Raw genomic sequence first — 18,078 nt, forward strand, 5'->3', positions numbered from 1 at the left:
TTCTTGTTAATCTTCTTGTTAATCCATAACTAATTATATTTATTCATGGTACTACTTTATAGTTAATACGGAAAATAATTGATTGCAATGTTATACATTTGTTGTTATTTTTCCAGTATCATAGCTGCCAAGGTTTCAGATTGCCATGTGTGACATTTTCATAAATTCAGTGTAATTATGAGTGACATTTCAACCACTATGAGTGACACTTTCTCACGAGCAAAATCAATCAATGAAGACGAGGGAAAGATATCAATATCAGAAATGACACCAGTCCTGCTAAGTATTACACATCAAGAGTTGGACTAACGCTCACAGCTGCCAAGTTTTTAGCATGCATACCAGTGACATTTTTATGTTTATACTCTACTAATTTGTGGTATTTACGTCTATCATGGGTGACACTTTTAATAACATTGTATCAAGAGAAGTTAGAAAGAAAGTGTGTATGGGACAAAATAGCAAAACATGATCCATGTATTGTAACACCTAGATCACCAAATCCACCATAGGACAGTTTTGGATTTCTAAAGCTGTTGTACAACAGGTTCCACAGTACTGTGGTTCCTCTAAGTTTTTTTAATAGCATTCAAAATCTATATTTCTATCATTGCAACAACTAAGTGCCCCACCATCATTAACAACCATATAAAACTCCTTACTGCTCTCTTGCCCCCCCTACCCCCCAGCCCCCATCATTGAAATTCCTGCCCGAGACCTCAAAACGACCATACCAGGGACAGGGGAGAGAACCGGGGCGGGGCAATAATAGGGAGTCACATGAGGAAATAACAGGTCCTCAGACAGGGCAATAACATCGGAGGGGGCAATAAGAAGGCATCAGAGTGAGCATTAGTAGTAAGTAGATCGGGCAATAAAGCCTCAGAGGGGACAATAATGAGACATCAGCGGAGGCATTAATTGTTCAATAGCGAGGGCAATACTAGCGTAAGAGTTGGCAGCAATCGGGCATCACAGGGTGCATTAACACGGAGAGCAGTAAAACACGGCATAAGGCAGGACAATAATAAATCATGGAATGGGTTAATAACCGGGTAATACATAGGGAAATCATACTACTTCTAACAAGGCACCAATACTGCATCAGAGGACATCAAGAGGACATTAAGAGGGCATCAGGTGGCTTAACACGGCATCAGAAAGTACAATGGTAGGGCCTCAGAGGTGTCAATAATAGAGCATCAGTGGCAGGAATAACAACAAATTACCATCAGCACCCTCCATCCCAGGCTCTGCAGTACTACAATACCCCCCTGAGTCAAGGCGTGATCCCCTAACGCCTGCCTACACCCCTCCTAAGCAGCAAGAGCACAGTGCAAAGACGGACACTCTCAAGCACAGTGCGTCGGGCCACAGAATGAGCCCCAGGGAAGAGTGAGACAGAGCCCCCACCTGACTTCTGGTCCCGATCCCCTCTCTGCCCTCCCCCCCCTCTCCCCCTCCCCCCTGCAAAGCAGACACATAACTGCGCTGAGAGAAGTGTCCGGTGCAGTACAACATGGAAGAAGCTCCCCCAACCAGGCCCAGACCCTCTTACACCCCCCTGCCCCAACCACCAAAAGTACGACAGACAGGGCATTGCCGTGTGAGGTGACGGCACAAGGAAGAAATTATGTTCTGTGGAACCCGGTCCTCTTAGTGGTTTTGTACCTGAGGGCCCGCGGTTCCTAGGGACCGATGCAAGACCAGTTCTACTCCAAGAAGACCACACAACAAAGAAAGCAGGTGCTTTCGTAGTCCTGTGTTGAAAGGTCACTGGGGCTCCCAATTTCCTTGAGCCCAAAGACAGGTGAGCGCCATTACACTGCAGAAAGGTAACAGGGGCTTCCCCCAGCCCGCTCCGTCCATGTCTGCAGACATAGGCAGCCAGCAGGTGCTATGGGGGCTGTGGGCCTCCATGTGACCCCCAACATAGTCAGACGTGGGTGGTGAGTAATTGATGTCTCGGGGCTGTGAGCACCCTTCTCATGCCTCCTCCCTGCCGAAAATCGTGGAAAAATACATGGGAGAAAAGGCCCGGTATTTCTGGGTCTGTGTGATATTCCTGATGTTAAACAACTGATTTCATTGCTCTTCAAACAGGCAGCGCTGCCTGACTGCCGGCTACTCCGAGGCAGCCTGCAGCTCAGGCCTCAAGGAGCGAGCCACCGCACCTCCCCCTCTCCCCCCCCCTTACTTGGTCCGGGTGGCTGTGTGTCCTCAAAGTTCTGGGGGCTGCTGCAACTGTGATGCCAGGCCTCATGACTTCGTCACTGACGTCCCGTCGGTCCCACAGCACTCTCTCTAAGCCGGCACGGAATTACAATATAATACAAAATGTCTGAGTTAAGTTGCGGGCTAGCGGCTATTAAAAGGCCTAAAAAGGGATGGTGCGAGCAGCAGCGCTGCTGGCCTAGTATCATGTGCGGCCGGCCTGCAAACCAGAGAGCTGCCCCTTAGACCACAAACTCCCCGCGCACACGGACGTAATGCTCCCACAGCGCCACGCCGGTCACATGTGTGTTCATGACGCTGCACGCAACCTTAGTAACTTGGACTCAGCCGCATGGCGCCATCAGAATTCTTGAATGATGAAGATACATTGTAGCTAGCAGCAGGAAGCCCACGGGAGCAGCGTAGGCAGCCTGCATCGCGCCGCTAGCCAGCTGAGCTGCCACATACACACACATACTTTGCAGCGCTTCAGTCACAGTGATAGCTTAGCCTGGCACTATGCAAAATTGCAAAATGCGTGACAATGCATTTCAGTGCGGTGATGCGGAGCACCGCACTGAAATGCGTTAGTGTCACGTCTGAAGCGTGATACTTGGCAAGACTGCAGTATGGGGCGTTTGTATATATATATATATATATATATATATATATATATATATATATATATATATTCACTGAAAAAACCATAGGTTATAGACCATATATAGTTAGGAATTAGCATTTACAAAACCTTGAAAATTCACTGAAAAAACCATAGGTTATACACCATATATAGTTAGGAATTAGCATTTAAAAAACCTTATTTTACTCACACAAAACCATTGAAATTCCATATATAGTTAGTTGCACTAACTATATATCGCGCACCCGCAATCCACTGCTGATGATGTCACATATTACATCATTCATGACATGGTCAGTGACATCACTGATGACATCACTGATGACATCTCAAATGACATCACTGATGACATCTCACTTGACATCAATGATCACATCACTGATGATATCATTCATGTGATAATACAATGCATCTCCTCACACTCTAATATAACCTCCGTTACACCCAGTGTTAAATAGAGAGTATCATTTTTGAAACCATTGACACACCAATACTAGTTACTACATACGCACTCACTGATTCCTATGTCTACACACACATTCACTCATACAATCATTCATACATACAATCACTCATCTTTACAACACTATCATATGCACTCATACACCTATACAGACACTCACACTCTGCCACTCATCCATGGAGTTACTCACACACCTAGTCAGTCCTGAAAAGAATCAATCACACTTCCATTTTCTCATCTATACAGTTAAACACAGAACACCTTACATTTTTGAAACATATACTAACACATAGTTACTCTCTTATAGAATCACTGATACAAGTACACATTGATCTGCACAGAGTCACACACCTCCCAGCCAGCCATACACACACTCAGTCTCCCATACAAATACTTGTGCAACCAATCAATAACCCATATGGCTACTTATATAGCTACTGATCAACACATGCAGCAGCTTGCACAACAACAGACATACTGATGCACACTTTTAGACAGTTTAGTCACTAACCCGTGCATTCAGTAAGACGCATTTAATCACTCACTCATACAGTCAATCACGCACCTACTAAAACCTTCATTCAGACACTTATACATCCACTCATTCTTCAATATGTAAAACATATTTAAACTTTACAGAAACACATAATCACTGGATGTTGTCATCAGTGATGTCATCAGTGATGTCACTGACCATGTCATGAATGATGTAATATGTGACATCATCAGCAGTGGATTGCGGGTGCGCGATATATAGTTAGTGCAACTAACTATATATGGAATTTCAATGGTTTTGTGTGAGTAAAATAAGGTTTTTTAAATGCTAATTCCTAACTATATATGGTGTATAACCTATGGTTTTTTCAGTGAATTTTCAAGGTTTTGTAAATGCTAATTCCTAACTATATATGGTCTATAACCTATGGTTTTTTCAGTGAATTTCAATGGTTTTTTAATAGCAAATATCATAAGCTTTCGAATGTCAAGTACGTGGTAAGTGAAAACATTTTCGTGTTTATGCACACTGATCTGCTTTGAATGGTGCCCCCCCCCCCTCATTTCTATTAGGAGTACTCTCTCTTTGCAGATAGTGAAAGGTAGTTAACGCAGGCCTTTGCCCCCGTTGTAATCCGTCGTGCCTGCTTCTCTCTCCATTTGATTGATTGTTATCCAAGTATTTACTGTTTTAGAATTAGTTCTCTTTGGTTCATTCTCTATTTACAAACAAACACAGAGTCGCAATACTCTGTTTAGTCTTTGCAGATAACGAAAAATCGTGTAAAAAAAAAGAAAAGGAATCGAGCAAAATCAGTAGGCCACTAATGGGATCTCTTTTTGACCTCGCTAAAATAGAAACATTAGGAACAACCCCTCATGACAAATACAAAACTAGTGAGATGAACTGAACTCCACACAATGATGGCTGCAAAACAGCTCGGCTCCGCCACCCACCCCGCCCAAAATAACGATAAAGAGCGGCTGCCATGATTGGTTGCGGAATGGCCACAACGGAGCTACGAAATGGTGCTGCTCTCATGCTAACCCCAGCTTCGGTCTGAAACATCCAGAAACACTGTAGACTACCAATTCGATCAGTTCCGGTAGCGCCCCAATGTAACCCGGTAGAGAAGAACTAGCCCTCCCCTCTTTGACTGATGGTTCTTGTTGCCTGTCCTTTCTGTTGTCATTTAACAGAACTATTTAGCCTGCTGAAAGGGGTTGTGTTTCGACCGCTGGTTGGTGGAGACATTTTGACTATATTCTGGACCTGCGTTGTCGCGTAATGCGTCATATGACGCGCCGCGTTAGCGCATCCGGAAGTCATCCGGGGCGCGCAGCGCATAACGTAAGCATAACAAGTCATGTGACTTGTTAATAAAACTTTTCATTGGTTCATTTTACTTTTCTTATTCTAATTATGAAAGCCTTGGTCATATCACCTAAAAATTACGCTTTTAATTACTTCCGAACATTATTTTCTCTTAAATATATGTTATAATGTTCCAGGCTAATGTACTTTCCCGGAAATTTTACAACTGTCCTGCAAGTAAAATATATTCTTTTTTCGAGAAAAAGAGCGTTTCTTCGTCCCATGACGGAGCCGTTGAGCAAAAGAGGGTCGACCTGCTGTCTTAGTCGCCGATACGCCTGAATATGAGATTCTTATCGATCACTTTATGTTGCAGGAATAGAAAACACAACAGCCCTTGACCATTTATCTTTACTGCGTTCCTTCGTATTATACCTTTTACCCTTCATGTAATTGGTCTGCTTTATTTCACTTGCCTTTTAATGATTCTAAAACAGTGACTATTATTAAAAACTTTACCAATGTATACACTACTACCATGTTTTCTTTTAAAAACCTTTATTGTGAAAATTTCATTATACAAATACGAGCCTATAACCACGTGGGCCTGCCACGGAGCAAACTGTAATCGTATATGATGAATAGACATTTACACTGTAGAGGAACGTAACGGGCGGGCCATTAGGTTGCAAAAACTAAGGTGTCTAACAGTTACGGAATCGGTGGACGTACATTTTATAATTAAAATACGACAGGGCCAGTTACAATAAAATTATCTAGATATACATTTGCGGGCAAGTACCATGGGTGACGTTAATTCGAATTTTCAACAGTACAGTAATCAATAACACATCAGAACTTAATATCAATAGGGATGTCGAAATATTCAATCAATTCTCGTCCCCGCCCGCCATGTGCTTCAAAACTGCATACGTATCTCGTGATTTCAAGGTTCTGCAACCAGTACACAACAAGGAGTTACGAGTCCCATTTATTCCGGCGCCATTTTGGGCGAGGACGGGCAGGTCCAGGATATAGTCAAAATGTCTCTACCAACCATCGACTATGATGATGTTCATATGCTGTATTTATTAGAGTAACACTCATCTGCCCACATGAAATTAATTTACCACAATCTAAACATGTCATTTTAATCTTTCCAAAGTTCTTCTAAATATTTGGGACCGTTTCCCTTGCCTCTGAAGCTCTCAGTGCCACTTCTTTGATGAATGTACTAGCAGGTCAGGGGTTCTCCTCCAAATCTCTCTTTTATGCAGCACTATAATTAATTGGTGCCACCTCTCCATATGACGATGCATGGTATAGTTACCACAACTATATATTTTTTCGGTTCCTCTGGAGAGTTCATCGTGGCAGATGAAGCGTGTAACATACCGGGCATTTACCTTTTTTTGCATGTACAGGAAAGGAAAAAAAAATCGAGCGTTCGAGTTCTTAGGTGTCCCAGGGCCATTTTAGTGGACCAGGCCCAAATCCAAAGAACAGCTATCTCACAGGCTAATGGGTCGACCCACGCCGAGTTTCAGCATTGTAGGATGACCACACAAGTACAGCAACTTGCTAGACATCACCTCGGTGCCATCCGGATCTCGGCGCCCCACTGCAGATGAAGTGCCTCTCAACTATGAAACCACCACGGTGACATCCGGATCTTGGTGCGTTGTGCTGCCTTCGGCCTATTCGCACATCGGTCCGCTACTGACGCCATCTCACAGGCTAATGGGGTGACCCACGCCGAGTTTCAGCATTGTAGGATGACCACACCAACTTGCTAGACATCACCTCGGTGCCATCCGAATCTTGGCATCTCAACGCCTAGTGGTATCTTCCATACAGAAAATATTGTTACGCTGCCTTTGGCCCCATTCGCACATCAGTCCGCAACTTAGACATCACCTCGATGCCATCCGGATCTTGGCATCTCAGCGCCTTGTGGTGTCAGTCAGAAAATATTGTTGCGCTGCCTTTGGCCCCATTCGCACATCAGTCCGCTACTGACACCATCTCACAGGCCAATAGGGCGCCCCACGCCGACTTTTACCATTGTACGATGGCCACACCAGTGGCACAACTTCCTAGACATCACCTCGGTGCCATCCGAATCTTGGCATCTCAACGCCTAGTGGTATCTTCCATACAGAAAATCTTGTTACGCTACCTTTGGCCCCATTCGCACATCGGTCCGCAACTTAGACATCACCTCGGTGCCATCCGGATCTTGGCATCTCAGCGCCTTGTGGTGTATTCTCTTCAGAAAATATTGTTGAGCTGCCTTTGGCCCCATTCGCACACCCGTCCGCAACTTACACATCACCTCGGTGCCATCCGGATCTTGGCATCTCAGCGCCTTGTGGTGTCTTCTACTCCGAAAATATAGTAGAAAATATTGTTGCGCTGCCTTTGGCCCCATTCACACATCAGTCCGCTACTGACACCATCTCACAGGCCAACAGGGCGCCCCACGCCGACTTTTACCATTGTACGATGGCCACACCAGTGCCACAACTTGCTAGACACCACCTCGGTGCCATCCGGATCTTGGCATCTCAGCGCCTTGTGGTGTCTTCAAATCAGAAAATATTGTTGCGCTGCCTTTGGCCCCATTCGCACATCGGTCCGCTACTGACGCCATCTCACAGGCCAACGGGGCGCCCCACGCCGACTTTCAACATTGTAGGATGGCCACAGAAGTGCGACAACTTACTAGACACCACCTCGGTGCCATCCGGATCTTGGCGCGTTGTGCTGCCTTCGACCTATTCGCACATCGGTCCGCTACTGACGCAAACTCACAGGCCAACGGGGCGCCCCACTCCGACTTTCAGCATTGTAGGATGGCCACACCAGTGCGGCAACTTACTAGACACCACCTCGGTGCCATCCGGATCTTGGCGCGTTGTGCTGCCTTTGGCCTATTCGCACATCGGTCCGCTACTGACGCAAACTCACAGGCCAACGGGGCGCCCCACGCCGACTTTCAGCATTGTTGGATGGCCACACCAGTGCGACAACTTACTAGACACCACCTCGGTGCCATCCGGATCTTGGCGCGTTGTGCTGCCTTCGGCCTATTCGCACATCGGTCCGCTACTGACGCAAACTCACAGGCCAACGGGGCGCCCCACGCCAACTTTCAGCATTGTAGGATGGCCACACCAGTGCTGCAACTTGCTGGACACCACCTCGGTGCCATCCAGATCTTGGCGCGTTGTGTTGCCTTCGGCCTATTCGCACATCGGTCCGCTACTGACGCCGCCTCACGTGCCAACGTATTTTCTCCTAATTTTACACCCTATGCCGCATAACAGGTCATGTGACTTGTTTATAAAACTTTTCATTGGTTCATTTTACTTTTGGTTTCCTAATGATGGAAGGCTTGATCATGTGACCTAAAAACAACACTTTTCATAGGATGAAAACTTTTTTTTTTCCCCAAACGATGAAAGCCCCACCTTGTTTCTGGATGTTTCAGACTGAAGCTGGCGTCAGCATGAAAGCACCACCATCTCGTAGCTCAGTCGTGGTCATTCCGCGAGCAATCATGGCAGCCGCTCCCCACCAGAAGCCTGCAGGAGTCGGAGCCCCCAAAACTTTTGATGAATTCTCAAGGCGGAGGGGACGCTTTCGAGAATGAGGTCCAAGACCTAGCAGACAAGCGTCCGATTTCCAAGGTGTCCCAGGGCCATTTCAGTGGACCAGGCCCAAAAAGGAAACAGCCTGCCGCCATTTTGAGAGTCCTGTGACAGCCGCCTATCGCTGCACCGCAAGAGTGGGCGCAACTCAGCTGAATTGCGGCTTTTGACACAGTGGACCAAAAACGGACGGAATGGCAACTGAAACGGTAAAGGGGCGCCCCACTACAACAGATGACACTCCACCTGGAGAGGCCCGTTCACGCCGCCTCCCCCGGGGCGCTCCACGCCGTTATTCGGAGCAGCATTGTAGGATACCAAAACCAGTGCGGCAACTTACTGGACATCACCTTGGTGCCATCGTTCTGCTGCCTTGGAACTATTCGCGCAACAGTTTGCTACTGATGACCCACCCCCCGCGACGCCCCATGCCGTTATTTGCTGGGTGGCAACTTACTAGACATCACTTTCGTGTCATCTAGATTTCAACGCGTTCTGCTGCCTTGGAACTATTCGCACAACAGTTTGCTACTGATGACCCACCCCCCCGCGACGCCCCACGCCGGAAATCTGGACGTTGTGCTGCGTTGGGACTATTCGCACAGCCGACCGCTACTTCGTTGTTTTTCCCTAAAAATGTTTATATGTTATTACTATTTTTGTTTTCTTGTATATATTTATAAATTATTAAAGTTTTATAATCTTACTACTTTGTCGGAGTGCTATATATTTTTAATGTGACACATAATTGTAAAAACTTTGATGTACAAACAGTCATCCCTGGAATCTTCCGCTTCAGGCTCGGTCCCCTCCCCAATCACAATACAGGATGGTTTTCAGATAATAGCAACGCTTCTGCTGTGACGAATCTCATCGAGTGTGGGCCTTGATCTACTATAACTCCTTTGAAGAGGGGTGATTCTTTACAGCTGTGGCCATAAACTACATCTGCAGGGCTAGCTGATACCCTAGGACCAGCCTGGACAATCGGACACAGAGGAAAAGGAGTGTCAGAGGGTGCGGTAGTGAATAGGGCGAAAGGGAGGTGTCGGGCGGGCACAGGGTGTGATTCTCAGGGAACAGCAGCGCAGATGGGGGAGGTTTATTACCCATGCATAAGACAGAGAGCGGGGGTGACCACTGCCTGGGGGAGATGTTTGCGAGGGTGGGGAGCCATGCTAAGGATCGACAGCGTGCACAGAGTGGGTCTGGTCAAGGCATCTAAAATGGCTGCCGTGCACGACAAAAGTGTGGCATTTGAAAAAAGACAAGATGGCGCAGACAATGTTTTTCAACACTTCCTGATTTCCTTCGAATCGAACGTTAACAGACGTTGGGGCATATTACCAAAGTTAAGCGATATTTATCCCTAACGATGCTTAGCAACGATTTTTTTACCGTCAGAAATTATCGCAGATAAACCTTGCTATTATCAAGGTTTATCGGAAATACGATAAAAAACGACCGCAATGCATTAATATCGCTGAAAACTCAGCGATATTCATGCATTACCGAGCTAATGCTCTTAGCCATGTTATCCACCTCCCATTGGATAACATGGCTAAGAACTGCTCAGGGCAGGTGGTAGCTTTTAGAGATATTCGCCCTTATCTCGAATATTTCCAAAAGTTGATAATAGGAGATAGCGATGTTAGCGACTGTTTCCAGTCGCTAACATCTTGGCATGCCCACTTTGCATGTCATTAGTGATAAATATCACTCACATGCAAAGTGGGGCCCAAGATGGTCGCTATCTTCTACTAGCCGTCGCTAACTGGTGTTAGCAACAGCTAGGTAATACACATATAATTTTATCTCCGCGAAGCGGAGCGCTGTTACAGATATATATCTCGTTTCTGAACGTTAATTTCTCAAAATGCACTGAAGCACATATATTGAGACCTAGCAAAGGCACATCGGGCTACCAGTCCCTACAATTTTGCCAAGTTTCGTGCAAATCCATTCAGCTGTTCGATCCTACCGAGAGACAAGATGGCGGCCGCTACGGACTGTTTGGAATGTTTACAGACACCGGAGATCCAATCAGCTTCGCTTCGCAAAGCTCCGTAACGCGAAAAGTACGCGAAGCGGTGCGCTGTTACAGATATATACCTTTTTTTGAACGTTAATTTCTCAAAATCCACTGGAGCACATATATTGAGATCTAGCAAAGGCACATCCTAACTATATATACCTACTGGCGACCGCCAGTAGGTAATATATATATATATATATATATCCATATATATATATATATATATATATATATATATATATATATCCATATTACCTACTGGCGGTCGCCAGTAGGTATATATAGTTAGGATTTTTTCTCTATGGGTTTTTTGAAAATTCTATGTCTAATAACTTTGGCGTTTGTGGACGGAATTGGCTGAAATTTTCAGGAAAATGGCACATTTTGTTTCTGAGCAGCCCTTGAAAATTTGGGGGGGTTCGTCCAGTGGGCGCCGAGAAAAAAGGGGGGTCCCAAAACGTGTTTTTAACATTGAGTTTTCCATAGGGCGGTTGGCCTCACTTTTAGCCCGAACGGCTGAATGGATTTGCACGAAACTTGGCAAAATTGTAGGGACTGGTAGCCCGATGTGCCTTTTGTAGGTCTCAATATATGTGCTCCAGTGGATTTTGAGAAATTAACGTTTAAAAAAAGATATATATCTGTAACAGCGGACCGGGCAGCGCTCTGGTTCGCGGACTTTTCGCGCAACGGAGCTTTGTGAAGCGAAGCTGATTGGTTCTCCGGCGTCTGTCAACATTCCAAACAGTCCGTAGCGGCCGCCATCTTGTCTCTCGGTAGGATCGAGAGACAAGAGGAGGTCAAAACAAAGGGGGAAATAACTATAAGGGGGCATAGTAGATCCTCGCTGACCCCCTAGGTTTGATGTGGAGGTTTTAAAAGGGCCCCGCGGGGCAAAAAAAAATAATAATAATAATAATTGAACGGCTGAATGGATTTGCACGAAACTTGGCAAAATATTAGGGACTGGTAGCCCGATGTGCCTTTGCTAGGTCTCAATATATGTGCTCCAGTGGATTTTGAGAAATTAACGTTCAAAAAAAGATATATATCTGTAACAGCGCTCCGCTTCGCGTAACGGAGGTTTGCGAAGCTGATTGGTCATTCTGTCACTGGGCTATAGTTGGGCTACATCTGGCTGATATTTGGGCTACATTTGTTTTTTTGTGTGTCTGGCGGCCATCTTTGGGCTACATTGGGCTACATTGGGCTTCATTGGGCTACATTCGGATAATTAGCAAATAGCTCATCGCAAACTAGGAATGGTAAAGAATCGCTATTTATTCCTTAAAGTTCGCTATTTAGGAAATGCAAAAAACTTTGATGATATATATGGCGGTTCATCTCTAACAAGATAAGAAGCATAGGGATACATTTATGATGACTGGCGCATCACCAGGGATGTGTTAGTCATTCTGTGCCGCTGTTCCGTCACCTATGGTGTGCTGCATTTACAATGCGGCGCATCATGGGGCAAAAACAGCACAGATGCGTGATGTATCTGTGCCGTAAAGGTGGCGCATTGCTGGAGTTGTATCGCAAGTGTGATGAAGCTCCAGCAAGGGTCGGGGGTGCCCCTGTCGCAGGGTTTCTGTTCTCACACAGAACTGTGGACAGAGGATTGGAACCTCGGCGAATGCATTGCTGGAGTTGTATCGCAAGTGTGATGAAGCTCCAGCAAGGGTCGGGGGTGCCCCTGTCGCAGGGTTTCTGTTGTCACACAGAACTGTGGACAGAGGATTGGAACCTCGGCGAATTAGGGTGTCCCAAAACTCACGTTAGTAATCAAAAACTCCTTAGCAAGCTAGGTACAGTGTCACATTGGATATAACAAACTCTCAATGTTTAGACAATCCAGAATATGAACTTATAGTACCTCAGGATACGTGGAACTCATGAACAGTCGGTCGTTATAGATTTCTTAGAAACCAGAACATGGAGTTAAGAAGAACAGATGTGTATTTGAAATGTTTATTTACTAATGCCGTCTTCTCAGGCGTAGTACCTTAGATAATAAAAGTACACATATTATCAGTAGCAAAATTACCAGCATAGTTACTAGTACATAAAAAGTGAATGGTGATAGTATGTTAACATGCTGTAAATGAATAAGAGTTAGCAACACTTATAAGCAGCCGCGGGCCGTGGAGGGAGTTACGGTGAGGCAGGGAGGCGGGGAGGGGGAGAAGCAGGGTGGAGAATACAAGTACACATATTATCAGTAGCAAAATTACCAGCATAGTTACTAGTACATAAAAAGCGAATGGTGACAGTATGTTAACATGCTGTAAATGAATAAGAGTTAGCAACACTTATAAGCAGCCGCGGGCCGTGGAGGGAGTTACGGTGGGGCAGGGAGGCGGGGAGGGGGAGGGGCAAGGTAGAGAGGGCTCCACCCTGCTTCTCCCCCTCCCCGCCTCCCTGCCCCATCGTAACTCCCTCCACGGCCCGCGGCTGCTTATATCTCACCCTCCCTAATACACATATTATATTATTTGCTAAGAAGGTCTCTTTGTGTTGGTTTAGGGCGTGCCCATACTTTAGTGTCTTAGATTTGAAGGAATCACATCACCATACACCAGCTCTCTCTTCATGTGAACCGCATCAACTGTTGTGTATGTGTGTTCGGCAAAGCAATATAAAACCCGCCTCATGCCCAGAATTGGCAGAAGTTGCACTTATGTTATGAGTATGAAGTCGTGGAGATCAGACCTCATAACAATTCTGTATCGTGTTGTTCTTGAAACTTTAGCACTCGCTGTACAGATATAGTTTAACAAGTAAAGCAGATAGTAGACCAATAACATATTATTCTCATGTAAACCACGATGAACTACTAGGTGGAAAGCTAAAGCAACAACTAAGTGTCGTGTGCAGAAGTTGCAAAAAAGGAAAAATGGCGTTTAAACCGGTAATGAGCCCATGCTAACTTAACACGGTGTAAAGATATCCAGGACCTAGATGACACCTCCTCATGATCCGGAAACGAACTGAATAAGATAATAGAAGTGCCATCTCATGAGAGCAGATTGCAAGTTTATATGTGGACGGTCCGCAAGGTAAAGCATTAAAAACTAGGAAAATTTAATGCTAAAGAAAAATAAAACAGCCAAGTACTTTATCGAGTCTTAAGCCAATAGGCAAGGTAAATAATAAAAACTTGACAAATAAGTCAATGAATTGTCAATGAAATGCTAGTACTCAGCATATCAAACATGAAAAAGGTCTATGACATAACTGTGTATGCAAAATAAGCTGCAACAGCCTCCAATAGGAAGTCACCGTCTTCATCCGAAAACAGTTCAGCCATCCAATTTAAAAGCGGAAAAGAACATACGTGCTCTCCCAGCACCGGATCCTCTATCACCATCAGAGGACAGCTCGGTGGGTTTTCAAGAAAGCTCTCTTCCAAGAAAGACTGTGCTGCCGCCAGTAAATTCCAGGGACCAAGTAGTCCATGCATCAATGCCACAGCCATAATCCTTTCGCCAGGACAAACCAACTCGTGAGTAATGATAGGAGTCATCAGCTGATTAAAGTCGACGTCAGGAGAAACCGGTCCGCAGAGACACAAATCAATGGCCCAATCGAAATCACAGGTCAGGCAGTGAAATACAGGCTGGACACAGGTGAAGTAGGAGAACCGAAAAGATAATCCATATGCCGTGCTTAATATCGCCAACGGCATTGTGCCATAATATTCTAGCATGCGATTGCGGAACAGTGTCAGCAGCTGCAGGGTCGGAGGTTGCATAGGAGGGACATCCATATTTAAAAATGTAAAAAAGCACAAGAGCGTCCGCTGGTAATGCAAGTAAAAATGCCAATCCACGAACCAGAGTGCAGAAAATACAATGAAAGGAAGCAGGGATGACTCCAAAGATTTTCTCAAATGAAGTCACGAGACCACTGGTAACAACTTTAAAAAAGTGTGTCAGGGACTTTGTGGAGGATGCGTTAAAGATAGTCGGAAACATGTTGCTGAAATTGAAAGGCAAATCTTAATTGAAAAGGGTGTGCACCTCTGTACGGGTGTTCGCTATGTGAAGTACGAAAGTTTCACGGGCCGAACTCAAGGCCACCTCTCTCTGAGACAAAAGAGCTCTTATTCTTGCCATGCCGTTGAAACGTGTCCCAAGGTTGGTATTTGTGGCCAGATTGAAAACTCCCTATGTTCATGTGTGGGAGGAAATAGAACATTTCTGCAGCAAATAACCCGTTCACTTACTGTTACGATAAAAGGAATACTTTTAATTAACTCAGAACAATCTTCATTATTGAGCATCAAATAACTACCATTTTCCAACAACTTGAACGTGGGGATGATAGCAGGAACTGGCGTGCCTTGCAACACGCAAGCCATATTTGGTCGGTGTTTGTTGCATGAACCGTGTAACTGTATGTGCCTACACATTAGTGAATGATCTGGCGTCTCAGTGCATTCCTCTCCATTCAGATAAACTTCTTGATCATCTTTGAAACATCTGTATGTGTATGGAAGCGACCAGACCTCATGAAGAAAAGCACTACCTAAAGGTTCATAACGACCTATTGGTATATATTTCATACAATTTGAAAACCTATATAAAGCAAAAGGCAGCGTTATTAAACCGTGGATAAGGCATGTTGTCAAAAAACCCGCAATCCTCTGCTGATGATGTCACTGAGCATGTCATGAATGATGTAATATGTGACATCATCAGCAGTGGATTACGGGTAATAGTATCTCTAGTTTACTCCCCTATAGCTGTCTTTATTTTAACATAAGTGTGTGTTTCCCTCCCTTATACTTACTGTTTTTGGTTCGCTTCCAGTTCGCGTACCGGCGAGCGAACTAGGAAACGAACTAAGAGAAATAGAGGTTGGCACAGTTCCAAATATTGTACCAATTTTTTAATAACGGGGAGGTAGTTCTGAAAAGAACTTTTTTTTTTATTTTTCTGAACATTTTTTTACTGTTTTTGAATTTTTCAAGACAGTTTTATATTTTTTTGGGGTTTTCTTGGAGGGGGCAATGAAAACGATTCATTGTAAAGGGCTCAACAGGAGCAACAAAACAAAAAAAAGAAGTATTTATTATTTTGGGCGTTTCGGACAAACTTGCATATGATAGTCAATAGCTCTGTTGATCAGAGTGATGCTTCTTTCTCCGTAGGAAATGAATCCATCGCAAAATACGCAGGTGTGTTTTACTTCACCAAATCTCATTTGTATATTTGGCACCATCTCCCTGCCCTCTGGTCCCGTTACTTCCGGTACAACAGATCTTCTGGCCATAATAGGGAGATTATCTAGGTCGTTCCGAAACTGTGCAGCACTGTAGTTGTTAGGATGCCACCTAGTCATATGGCGATGCATTGTGTAGTTTCCGAAACTGTATTTTTTGTCGGTCCCTCTGGACAGTCTATCTTGACATATAAGGCAAGTTACGTATCTTGCATTTACTTTTTTCTGACCTTTGGGAATTTAAAAAAATTGCCAAATGAAGTTTTCTTTCCGGTGAGACGTCCTGGGCTGCTCAGGCAAAAACTGCCTCTCTTCGTGCTCGTCCTCCTGTTCCTCTTCTTCTTCTTCTTGTTGAATTATAACTTGAGCAGGTGGTCCACTCTTCCTTGGATGTGGTGGAGGTGGTGGGGAAGCACCAGCTGAAGCTACTAAAGAAGCCATTGCTCAGTGATCACAAAGGGTCTTTCTCTCACAATGATGAAAGTCAGAGTGAGGAAAGAAGGAGGGATTTTCATCATTTGGGAAAAACAAGAGTTCTCAACCAATCAAAAGTGTTCATTTTAGATTATATGACCTAGTCTTACATCATTAGGAAACCAAAAGTGAAATGAACCAATGAAAAGTGTTATTACCAAGTCACATGACTTGCTGTGTTTACGTTAAGCGCTTTGCAGGGCCTCCCGGTTTGCTTCCAGAAACCTGCGCTTTGCGACTCGCTTCGCGTACCAGTTCGCTAACGTAGTACGTCATATGACGTATCACGCGACAACGTGAAACGTCATGCGGACGGGAGGCGTCACGATGTTGTTTTGTAACGCGGCACTTGCGGTAAAGAAACGTTTACCGGCTCGCGGTCTATTTCGCGGCATCAAGGTCAGCTAACGGGAAGCTTCCCTATTTGCGAAGCGGGAACGAAGAAAAAAAAATATTTAAAAAAAAAATTATTCATAAACATATAAAATATATTTTTGGATTTAAAGAAGAATACATTTTACAGCTACAGATATTAGCTGTTAAAAAACCAATGAAATTCACAGAAAAAACCATAGGTTATAGACCATATATAGTTAGGAATTAGCATTTACAAAACCTTGAAAATTCACTGAAAAAACCATAGGTTATAGACCATATATAGTTAGGAATTAGCATTTAAAAAACCTTATTTTACTCACACAAAACCATTGAAATTCCATATATAGTTAGTTGCACTAACTATATATCGCGCACCCGCAATCCACTGCTGATCATGTCACATATTACATCATTCATGACATGGTCAGTGACATCACTGATGACATCACTGATGACATCTCAAATGACATCACTGATGACATCACTGATGACATCTCATTTGACATCATTCTTGTGCTAATACGATAAACCTCTTCAGACTCTAATATAACCTTAGATACACTCAGTGTATACAGACACTCACACACTGCCACTCATCCATGGAGTTACTCACACACCCAGTCAGTCATGCAAAGAAACAATCTCACCTCCATTTCTTCAACTATACAGTTAAACACACCTTACTTATTGAAACATATACTAACACATATTTACTCTCTTATACAATCCCTGATACAAGTTCACAATGATCGATACAACCACTCACTCATTCAGTGGCTCTCATGCACAGTTATTTATATATGCCAACTCTCACATGTACTGTGTTTTACATATGTACTTACTATGACATGTAGCATTGAGATATCCATTCACTCATCAATACACTCATGCACACAGTCAACTGCCCATGTAGCTGTTTCCACATGCACTCTTGAACTCATACACCTAGTGAATAAACTGCTCACACATCTATGCATAGAGTCTCACACCTTCCAGCCACCCCCACACAAACTCAATCTCCCATAGAAATACTTGGGCAACCAATTAATAACACATATAGCCTCTCGTATAGCTAATGATCAACACATGCAGCAGTTTACAGAACAACAGACATAATGATGCACAAATTAAGACAGTTTAGTCACTAACCCATGCATTCAGTGAGACACATTTAATCACTCA

The 18,078-nt window shown here is 44.3% G+C and overlaps 1 protein-coding gene across 1 annotated transcript in view; it reads left to right on the plus strand.

Moving 5' to 3' along the window:
- The window catches only part of ADAMTS20 (ADAM metallopeptidase with thrombospondin type 1 motif 20), a 1,463,844-nt gene that overhangs the window by 680,501 nt on the left and 765,265 nt on the right, over nt 1–18,078 (plus strand). The gene's annotated exons all lie outside the window — the stretch shown is intronic.

This window comes from Lissotriton helveticus, chromosome 1_1, assembly GCF_964261635.1.
Source record: "Lissotriton helveticus chromosome 1_1, aLisHel1.1, whole genome shotgun sequence".
In the NCBI taxonomy this organism is placed as follows: Eukaryota; Metazoa; Chordata; class Amphibia; order Caudata; family Salamandridae; genus Lissotriton; species Lissotriton helveticus.